Raw genomic sequence first — 12,076 nt, 5'->3', positions numbered from 1 at the left:
CCCACTTGAACCCCATGAGATTGAGCTGGTGCTTGGATGTGATCGTGACCACACTTGAGGCTGCTCTACCCTTTCAGATCGGTATGATGCATTGGCAACTCATTTTATGTCAATACTATTGCGTACAGTCTTTCACCACTGAAAGAATTATATCCACAAGGTTTAACAGTTCTGTCCTTATTCTCGAGCCTTGGTGGGAAAGAAGTGGCATTGCACAAATTGGGTATAATTTTGAAGGCTTTTGTTAGTGTGCAGATCAATGATAAATGTAAAAACATAATAGCTAGCTAGTGGAACAAAACCTTCCAAACAGGCCGATTTCAAATGGAGGATGATGTTAGAGATCTTACTGATGATAAGTTGGCTGAGATTGTGGATGCAGTGGGAAAGATTGACCTCATAATTGGGGGAAGCCCCTACAACAATCTCTCGGGAAGCAATAGAGTAAGCAGGGTAGGCTTGGGTGGCAAAGAATCCTATCTTTTCTTTAAATTTTCCAAGATTCTGAGTAGTTTAAAACATATCATGCAAGCAAGAGGTTACCTGAATATGACCAAACCTCTTAACAGCTAGTATTTTTTTGAATAGGGCATGATTGGATGTATATACGATATAATTACACCTGGATCATACACTAGGACATGATATACATGTATAGGGCATATACATGCATAGGACATGATATACATTACCAACTTTACTTCTTTCTGAGTATTACAAATATACATCCAATCATGCCCTATACAAATGTGATTGGATAGGGCATGATGATTGGATGTATATATAAATCAAAGGTTGACTTGTGCATTTGCAATATATATATATATATATATATATATATAGAACTGATCAATACACTCACATGTCTCATTTAATGTTGTGCACTTAACCTAGCCATGCATGCCAATTCATAGCATGAGTAGATTGATGTAAATCAGTTGGCAGCTTGTGCATATGCAAGCTATTCCAATCATGTCAATGTGCACTTATAGCTCACATATCTTTGATTGATTGATGGATAATATGCCTTTCTCTATCTCTTTCGTGTACACCTTCATTGCATTATCTTTCTCTAGCTAAAAACCATTCGTGCTTTATCCACCTATTGATACGTAAGTGGGATAATATGCAATTGTAAGTGGGATGGTCTAGTAAGTCACTACATATATATGTGCCAATTGACTTGCCAATGTGTTATCTCTTATCCTCAAGCTTTGTTATATATGTCACCACATAGGTCAATTGATTCCCTAAATGCATGCATTGATTTCTTAAATTATTGTTGCGCGTCTGTAAGCGCGTGTAACAGGAATTATCTGCGTATATACACGCGCTGACAGACGCGCCACGCAAGTATAGAAAAATTTAAAAAAAGTTGTGGCTTTCTTTTCAAACCTGTGCTTTCCTACGTTTTTTGCGCGTTTTCTGCAGTTCGAGCTCAACATCACTACTCGTGCCTATCTATCACTTCATGAAGACAATGAGGCAAGGAAATAAGAGTAAAAAGAGGACAGGAGGAAAGAAGAGCCAAAGAGTAAAGAACAAGAGCCAAACAGCAAGGAAGAGAACAAGATTGAAGCAACTTACCAAGGGAAGGGAGAAGGAGGACAAGGAGCTTGCAACCTAGCTGCCGCCACCCTTTCGAACAAGCAAAGAAGGTGAGTTCTTCTTCTCTCTCTCAATCTTGTTTGGTTTCTCCGTTTGTTTGTCTCTCTCTTCTCTCTCTTCACATGTTGGATCTTGTCATCTATGGAGGTTTTTTAGCTTTGTTTTTTAAGCAAGTTTGAGAAGAAATGGTGCGACTGTGCGCGTCAGTCAGCGCATCCAGATAATAGTGTAGACGCAGCTATAGACGCGGAAAGAGACGCGCTGACAGACACCCATAGAGACGCGCTGACAAACGCTCACAGAGACACAGGTATAGACGCGCACAGAGACACGGGTATAGACGATGTATGTAATATGTTTTATATTGACAGGGTAATATGATTTTTCTTGTGTAGATGTGGAATCCTGGATCCTCCAGCACCCCATTCAACAAGGAGCAATTCATGGGGGAGATGATCAATTATCTTGGTCGCCCTCCCACTGCAGATGAGGTTTTCAGTGTGATGTCTGGGACACCTATCACATCTTTGCCTACACAGGGATCAGCTGAGGTATGGATCGGCCGAAGCACGTGCATCTGCAGAAGCACATGTATCGAGTGAGGTAGAGGGTAGTGCACGTCAAGGGAGGAGGGAGAGTGGTGCGGGAGGACGAGGAGGTCGAGGGCTTTGTGGGGGTTGCCTAGGTGGTGGCTGTCAATCACCCTCAACGAAAAATGAGAGAGATGAGCCTCCACAAATGTACTACTCTATCACTGATGTTGGTGGTATCTTGTATGACTTTGAGGGGAGGGAAGTGATAGCCTACTTGAGGAGTGTCGTGCATGCCACATACAAAGATTGCATGATTTTCTTCAAGCACCAAAAAAATGGTTTGTGGCAAGAGGTGCTGCGGGCAGTACATAAAAGGTACCCTAATCCCGAGAATTCACGATTCTTAGATGATTGGGGACAGTCAAAGGTGAGAGACGCGCTTCATAACAAGAGGTCTCACCTTATGACGTGCGCCGAGGAGTCATTGCAGAGAAAAGAGCAGGGGTGCCCTTGATATGGCCAACCACCCAATTGCCACCGCAAGGAGTGGAAAGAGGCCAAGAAGAGAGCAGCGGAGAAAATGACAAGTCGCCAGCATGCACAGGCGCGACGTATCCAGATGGCAACCATGGGATCGTCGCATTATGGATCGGGTGGCAGGGAGTCATGGGAGGCTGAGTTTGTAAGTTTTATTTGATTTCTTTTTTTAAATTAAATTTTGTAATTTGTTTCACTTCATTATGTAGTGTGTTTTAATACGTTGTATGTTCAAATTGTTTTGTAGTATCATATCGTTGGTAGGATGCCTACTCTTAGATAGGTAGGCTACCATCGAGGTCATAACCGGGCGTCCACTTGGTAGCATTTCTACGAGGAGGGACTCATCACGGAGGAGCAATATAATCGCGCCATGAGGATTCCACCACCAGAAGAGATATGTTTTATTTTTTACATGAAAAGTATAGATAACTCTAATTTATTGTTTGTAATGGTATTTATATACCTTAATCCTTTGTGTAGGCGAACCCGATGCAGTTGAGGATAGCGAAGGGGGACTAGTAGTAGCGGTGGCAGCAACGGCAGCGACACAGGCAGCGGTGGTGGTAGCGATGATGATGCCTCTTCTGAGGAGATACAGAGGGGCCCCATGCATGCATGCCTCCCCTTTGGCTTGTAATTTTCATTTTTGATATGTATTACTTTCAGCTAGTGCTTGCGACCATGACATCACAAGCACTAGAACTCATAATGTAAAAACGTTTCATCTATATATATGAAATTTCGTGTGCTACATACATTGTTTTGTTTTCAGTATCCAATCTTCGAAATAATCTTTCTCTATTTTCCCTAAGCATACAATTTGATGTTGATGGGGGGAAAAAAACCAGAGAGCATGTGGCTTGCAAAGCCACATGCTCTCTGGTTTTTTTTTCATACCTTTGTTTTGCGCATCTATCAGTGCGTCTAAATTGCAGGATAAATGCGCATCTATTCTCATAAAAAACTTTTAGAGTAAACACAGTTTTAGATGCGTAGATTCACGCTTGTATAGACGCACAATATGAATATGTCCACTTTTTTATAAATATGATTATATATTTACGTGGCACGTTCATACGCGCATCTATAGGCGCGTCTAAGTGTGCGTGTAACTCTGATTATAAGCGCGCTTTTAGACGCGATTTTGTAGACGCGCAAATAGACGCGTTAATAAACGCGCCCGACATTTTTTTTCACAATTCAAATATTGTGTCTACAAGCACGTCTATGAACCCTTTTTGTTGTAGTGGAATATCCAAGTGCAACTCAGTAGTGTTCCTTTTGCTAATACAGATATTGCAATTGCCCGAGTAGAGGAGATAAAGTCACAAATAAAAGTATCCCATGCATTGAGGGAAAATTTCTATTCAAGTATAGGTCCTAACAATAATTTGTCATTACCTACAACTAGTGGTGGTTAAGCTTGGATAAGTCCACAACAAATCCTAATGCAAGATCAGGAGACATTATGCAAAATGTAAATATGGTGCGAGCTCCCCCTAATGTTGCCATGCCAATGGCTAGCCACATAAGCTCATTAAATAGGAGAAGCCAAATGATAAATCGCAATGTAAGGCCAACTAATTAGCCTGGAATACCTAACTAGGTGGTTAAGCCATTGAGATGTCAAGGGGATGATTATGTTTATGAGTCTAGTGCATAAAATGTTCTTGGTAAAGTAAAGGACATGATGAAACATTATACTAACATGTTAACTAAATGATATGGACAAATATCCATAGATATAAACATTCTAAAGAAGTAGTTAAACTTAATAAGAAGTCTAGACCCTGAAGAGGGTGGTCCATCAAAATTTAGTTGTAAGTGGTGTGGTATTCAGTACCTCTCCCACATATTTTCCCTCATGTGAAGAGCGATATATGTGAGAAGTTAGGACATATGACCAATACATGAATCATTAATCAAATGATGTGAATCCTTGAGGGGAGGACCCTAAGAAAATATTGCAAAAGGGAGAAGCCACCTTAGAGGAAGTGCAAAGTGGGGTTAGTCTAGTAGAGGGACTTCACTTTGATGGAAATGTAGCCTCTAACAATTTAAGAGTGGTCACCAAGGGCCAGAAAATGAAAGAGATTCAGAATGATAACCCTAGTATAAGCAAATCTAACTCTAAGTCTATCACAATTTATAAGAAGGTTGCAAATGTCAACACCGAGATGGGTCCTCTTAAATTTGAAGTTATTTTGGAGGAGTGGGTGGCTAAGAGCAAGTTTAAGTCAAAAGTGAAGGACATTGTTAAGGCTATTAGAAAGCCAAAAGAGAGGATGGTGTGGCAAGAAAAAAATACTATTGCAAACTTGCATGAGTTGGATCTAGCAAATGTTCTATATGGAGTCAGACTAGATGTGAGCTTGCTACAAATAATACAATTGTCACCTAAAGTTTGCAATGAATTCAAGAAAATCACAAAAATATATTATGTTTTAGAAATTGCTAGTACGAAGTGAGTGGGTAGTGCATGGTAGGAACCCTTTCCCCCAGCCGATGCATGGCTAGAGGAGAGGGAGTGAGAGATGAAGTAAGAGAGGTGGAGATGCATGGGTGAGGAGGGAAGCATGGGGGGCTCCATGTGTGTGGAGGCTCTCCCCCCCCTTAAGCCTATATAAACACCCCTTAGTGGGGGACATGGGGAAGGAGGAGAACGCCGCCATGAAGTCGTCGTGCTGGAGACGCCACCACCAGGAAGACACCGCCCTCATACGCCTGATGCTATCACCATAATCGCCTCCCTGCCATCATCCCAATCACCCCCATCGACAATCTTTACCCCACCCCAATCATTGGGGCCCTTCCACATCGTTTTTGTTCAGTCAAAAGCTTCTTAGAAGCTTCTTTAAGAAGGTTCTAAGGATAAGGGACATAGGTCTTGTTCTTACATGGCCTTCCCCGGATTTAAAATCGAGCTCGATAAACTCCAACTCTTACGCAAGGAGAAGGTATCGACCTCCAAGCCGCGTCTCGAAGAGTGAGAGTAAAGGCTAGAGGGAATCCGTGGTGTCAGTAATCACGCCTACGATGGCTCCCAAGAAGTCGCAAGGCCTACCTGCGGGAGGTTCTTCCTCGAACTTACACGTGGATATCACCGCGGATCCATAAATCCAGGTTCCATGAATTTATTTCCACATGAAGAGATGTTTTAAGTACGCTTAATTCCATAGGGAAAATGAATTCTACGTTATCATTAATTCATGGGTAGTGATAAAAGTACATTTGATAAATTATCTATTTGAACGATAGATAAAGGATTTGTGCATATCATGCATCTCCAAAGTTATGAATGAAAAGCACTTACTCGCCCTATGAACCTAGTTGCAAATTGCCTTGTCATGCATTTTCAAAGTGAAAGCCTAAAATGCATATTGCCTAGGGTTAAAGAGGAAATTGTTAAGTGCATTGGCAGTGAAGGAAAGGGGTATCTTGCATTTAGTCAATAACTCCCTTCACTATGATTTGCATGAGGAAATTGTTAACTTTCGTTGCATGGCATGAAAATGAACCCCAGTCTTGTAAGTTGCATGGAAAAAGATGCTTGGAAATGCATTAAATAAACACTAGACTTAGTGTTGCATGAACTTCATTTATGATGTTGTTGTATCTAAGGGTCGCATGTTACATATTCGTAAATTTCATTTCATCGAGTTGCATTTAAAAAAGATGGCATGCCTTATCAAAGCATGAAATTCAAATACTTAGACAAAAGGTTGTAGGCATTATTCCTCGATGTAAATCCTAGTAGGCCCTATGTAAGTTATTCTTCAAATTATCATGCATTTTGTCTTTAGCAAGAAAAGATAGGGCTATTGTGGATCTTGTGGTGCGTAGAAGCAATGAATCGCATGTTTACATATTTTGTGACATTTTGCAACTATTTTTCTACTTTAGATCAAGATTATCATCTCTAGGAAAGAATCATACTTGTCATAAGACAAGTAGGTCAATTTACCCAAATCATTTGTGGTATTATAACCGTTAGGGTTTCGTATAGGCATAACTAGCCGATTCGATAAAAACCTCAAGTACTAGCTAGGGCTTCGCACGTTACAAATGCAGCCAAGTATCATACTTGGACGCCAACTCGAAGCCCTCAAACCTAAAGGTCCTACCCACATTCACGGAATGTTGGGTCAATTGGACGCTCATGCAAATAACGATCTAGGGTTTCTGCCCTAAGGATCGTTCGACCTAATGCTAAAACTCGGATTGAGTTTGGAATAGGACCGAACATTGTTGGCCTAGTACAATTAGGATTGGGTTGGGTAAGAAGACGCCCTAATCCCTGCATATTGTCTAAACAATAGTCCTTGACCAAGAAACGCCGTTCAATGGGTGAGATGATCCCATGAGCTAGGTGCGACACTTGTGCAACAAGTTGCAACATCACATGGCTTTGTGGTCTATCCACAAGATGAATTTCTCATTCCTTGGAATGAGGTTGGCAGGTTTTAGCGCAAGTCTAACTTGCAAGAGGATGAGTAGGCATCCTCTTACGTCACCTTTCTTGGGCTGATTTTCCAAGTTAGGGGAAGTTATGTATTTGCCTCGTAAGCAAAGGATCAATCGAGTTAGAGTGACATGGTCACCAAGATTCACTGTCTTAATTTATGAAACCTAAGGTGTTGGTTAAGCTGGGTTACTAGGGTATGGTCCTAACCCAAGGACAAAAGGGTAAACAAACAAACCCTTGGGGATCTTGCCAAGTTGCAATTGATCCCGGATCGAATGCTGGATGCATTCAGAGATAAGGATTCACTCTTTAGCAGTTGGCCAAATAAATGACCACTGGATTGATTGTGCTTGTAACAGTTTAGGAGCACTGTTTCCATTGTTTGCTCAAGGAACTAAATGATGAAAAGTTAATTAATGCTTCAGGTTGAAGGCCTGAAGGGAGAGGCAGCATCAGTTACCCCCGATTGTCTGCCTGACCCAAACCAAGGGGGTTGTTAGCTGCGCCGAGAACGTGGACTAAACCCGCTGTGAGAGGTCTCTCCATTGGGCACTACTTGGAGCAGGAGGATGCTTGAATACCAGGGGGGCTCTGGCCGTAAATCCCTTGCCTTCCGGGCCCTGCACAAGAGGCTAACGCGATTCGGGATTGGATCTCAAGGCCCCCATACTAGTCTACGGGAGGAATCTTGGATTACTAATCCCTGTGGATTGCTAGATAGCCTTTGAGCGAATTATGGGTAGCCTTCGGGTAGATTATGGATTAGCCTACGGGCTGGATTATGTGGATGTATTTCAAAGATAAATAAGATAACCTATTGAAGAGGAACTTGTTTGACATTGTTTTTCTATGTCAAGTGCTAAGATTATGTGAAGGAACCGGTGTCTAACTGGCTAATTAAGGAAGCTGTTTTATGCGTGTCCAACTAATTGTGGTAGGTAATTAGACAACTAAAGCAACCCTGAGGAAAGTGCGGTGGATGTGGCCATGGGTCCGTCCTATGGATGGGTGGTCCCGTTTGGCTGGAAACTTTTCTCAATCGAAATGGACAGCAAGAAGCTCTTCTCAAACGGAATGAACAGGAAGGGCACTGACCCAGAGTTTAGGTTACTAGAATTCCGATTTATATTGTTTTAGGGGAACGAAATGGGACTATGCCTGATGGGCAGAGAGGTCAAGCTTTGCATCCCTCTCGTTTCCCATTCTCCTTGAACCAAGTGTAGCATGAATCCGCTTCGACCCTACCGTTTATGCGTAAAGTACTTCGCCTGGGGTTCGATGGTAGCTACCGTTCTAGGAGTTTGACCACTAGGAAAACCTAGATTCAGGTTGGTCCTAAGTGGCGGCCGGAATACTTCCGCTAGGTGGCAGAAAGACCTAGATCGCAAACCCCGTAACATTCCATGGGAGTGCCAGGCGGAGCTTTCTAGACCCTCTTTCCGATGGGCTGCTAAGACGTGTCCTACACGCAACAGGTGGACACATTACAAATACTATTTATATTTATTATTATTTTTAAAAAAGAGAAAGAGAAAAAGCATGAAAGGAAAAGCAAGAAGAACATTACACATGGAATGGACAAAACAACTCATTTACAGAAGCACTTAGTACCACATAAAGTAGGATCACTACACCTAGGGGTCCTCAAGTTAGGCGTACCTGATGGCTTCGATCAGCTAGCTCCACTCCTAACCCCCTAGCCCTTTTTTCTCTCCCACTTTACGCTTAAGGCCCATCAAGGGCAGGTCATACCTAGGGAGGTAACACTCACCTATGGCTAGACCTGTCACCCTAAGCTACTGGCACCGCACCTTCGTTTGCACAAATGGGGTCCTCAAGTATGGGACATCACCCAGGCTAGCCTGTTCTTAGACCCAAATCCCCATTTCACCAGCAAAGCACAATACACTACACAATAAGGTAGACACCCCCCTTAGGTAGAGCATCGCAGCTTTTTCTTCCAGGCATCACAAAGGCGACAAACCACTGACTTCAGAGGCCCCCGTCATCCACTTGCTATCCATTTGGCTTCTCTAACAAACCTCATTACCAAGCTTCCACGAGCACTCAAGTTTACACATGGCCCTACCCTCACATGACTATTTTGCCAGTTGCCTATTAAACCGCAACAACTGTGTTTGTTTCTCCTCTATACCCTTCCATCCCTCTCTTTATTTCAATTCCCCCCTCTCTCTCTCATCGTTTCTCTTCCTCTCCCATATCTCTCTTTCTCTATTTTTCCCTCTCCCCTATCTCTCCCTCTTTGTTTCTCTTCCTCTCCCTTCTCTTTCTCTTTCTCTATTTTTTCCTCCCCCTCTGTGTTTCTCTTCCTCTCCCTCCTCTCTCTTTCTCTATTTTTCTCTATCCCCTCTCTCTCCCTCCCTTTCTCTCTCTATTTCTCTCTCTTCCTCACTCCCTCTCTCTTTCAATGCATCTATCCACAAACAAAAAGAAAGAGTGAAGAGAAGAAAATATAAAATCAAAGAGAGGAGAAATAATATACCTACCTCAAAGGCTCGAATGAGAATTCCTTTGTGATTCTCTTCACACACACACAAACACATACACACACACACACTCTCTCTCTCTCTCTCTCTCTCTCTCTCTCCTTTTGTGTCTCACTCACACACACACACTCCTAAAGCTTTGAGCGCTCTCCATTTGTCTTTCATTCTTCTTCATGTGTTCATGATGAAAAAGTTGTCTTCCAATTGTCACTATTTTTTTTCTTAATATACCATCGTTATATACATCCCAATATGTGTCACAAAGTGTTGCTATTTGCATCATAAGCATCACTATATAGGATGCTATTTGCATCATTATAAATAGCGACAAAAATCTTGACATGTGTAGTAGTATTATTAGTGACGTAGATAGCGATGCTTTTATTGTCTATGCTAATTCACATAAAAAATAACCTTAGCTATGTATGTGTTTCCTTGTAATGAAGTTTTATGACACCTCAAATTTGTTGCAATATGCTTTCATTACATGTCATCATTTATCTATCCACAGCCTGATGAAACATCTTTTGAAATTAAAAAGAGGAAGATTAAACAATATCATCACTTTTCATTAATACTAGGTATTTTATACGAAACAGACATGGATGAGGTATATTTTTGATGGGTGGTGCTTGATGAGGTGCCATTCATTCAAAAGAATACCATGATTTAGAATGTAGTGTTCATTTTGCAAGATGGATTAGTATCGAAAAGTCTTTACATGTTGAATATGTGAAGCATTTTGATATTGTCTAAAGGAATGACAGTGTAAAAACTTGTAGGGAATCTCTAAACCCCATTCTTGTGATGCTACCCTTTGAAAAGTGCGATATATATATTTTTAAAACATGTACATTATGTTGTGTCTTAGCAATGCTACCCTTTGAAACATGGGGCATTGAGTTTTTTAAACTAGTATAACTTCTGTCTCCACAACACTGAGGTGTTGGATTATTGTGGCAACAAACTATTTTATGAAATGTTTTGAAGCTTGCAACATGATACACAACAATGTGAAGGAGATGGCAAGCTTTATTATTGACCAAATCATATGCCATTTCAATCCACTTAAAGAGATTATTTCCAATAGAGGGAAACATTTTTTGATTAAGATCATTACAGCATTGATTTAGAGACCTAAAACAGGCCCGATACTAACTATAAGGCTCTAGTTGGGCTCCTATACTCTCCAAACAGTGCCCATGGCCTCATAGCCAAGAGCGTCTAGATGATGCAAAATTATCTATCTATCAAATGCATTTGTAGACATGAGTTTCAAATTATAGTCCAATTTACTACCCATCTAAATTCCACAAAAAGGGAGTATCCCATACATATAGGTGATTAACACCTCATTATATAGACAAATACAACATCCCCCAATCAATTATTATGGCTCCTATAGCTCTTCTACATCCTAGGATGTTCCCTCTCAAACATAAAGAACAAATGTGATAAAATCCTCTCATGATACATATACGATCCAAGAACATTTCAACTTGACATAAAGTCTTTCCAAAGATCAGTGTTCTATCCTACAACAAAGGGAACCTCGCACACTCATTGTAGGTCACAACTAGGAATACAAGTGCTATGCATCCATAAGTTTCACTTTTCATACCATGCTCAAATGCAAATGAAATGTGCATTACTACAAGATATATGCCTTATACTGACGTTTAAAGCGACAAAAATTCAAATAACAAAATTTGCCCCCGTCGTCGAAAAAAGCGTAGTTATTGGTGACTCCATAGAACAGTCGGTATCACCGTTGCTATCAGCGTCGGTATTGGCATCGGTATCAGTGTCGAAAATTACTGACACCAATACCGACGCTGATAGCGACAATTTGCGACATAAATAACGATGCCAATAACGAGGCAAGCAATAAACTTTGCGATGCTAATAGCGACGGTAACAGGGAAGTTTTTCTGTGGCAGTGCAGCATAACACTGTGTGCTTTATTAGAGCCATACAAAATAGTTTTTGCACTGTGTACAATGCGCTTGCAAACAAAAACAATGTATACTAAAATCATAACACTAATACATGAAATAAATACGTGATCGCATAATAAGCGATTGATATAATCATGACAAGATATCACTAATACATAGAAAATGTCTACATAGATTAGGCGACTCAAAAATAAAGGTGTGTGAGCTCCAGGGATCCAAGGGCGAGCTACATATCCTTGTCCCCCGAAAGCTCGTCCTGCTGCAAAGGAGCATCGAACGGACTCTGCAGATAAAGAAACAACACATCAGTTCACCATACAATAATGCATTGTAATTAAACATGGTAACTACGAACAAGAAAGATGAGTGACTTATAGGGCCGCCACATCTATGCAATTGGTCAATCAATGAAGTGAGACCATGCCTCTCTGCATATCGAGTCTCAAGGCCAGTCGGATCGCCATT

The sequence above is a fragment of the Lygodium microphyllum genome, chromosome 6, assembly GCF_053477565.2.
Source record: "Lygodium microphyllum isolate KBCC chromosome 6, Lygodium_microphyllum_v1.1.10, whole genome shotgun sequence".
Classification (NCBI taxonomy): domain Eukaryota; kingdom Viridiplantae; phylum Streptophyta; class Polypodiopsida; order Schizaeales; family Lygodiaceae; genus Lygodium; species Lygodium microphyllum.
This window is presented reverse-complemented; position numbering follows the sequence as displayed.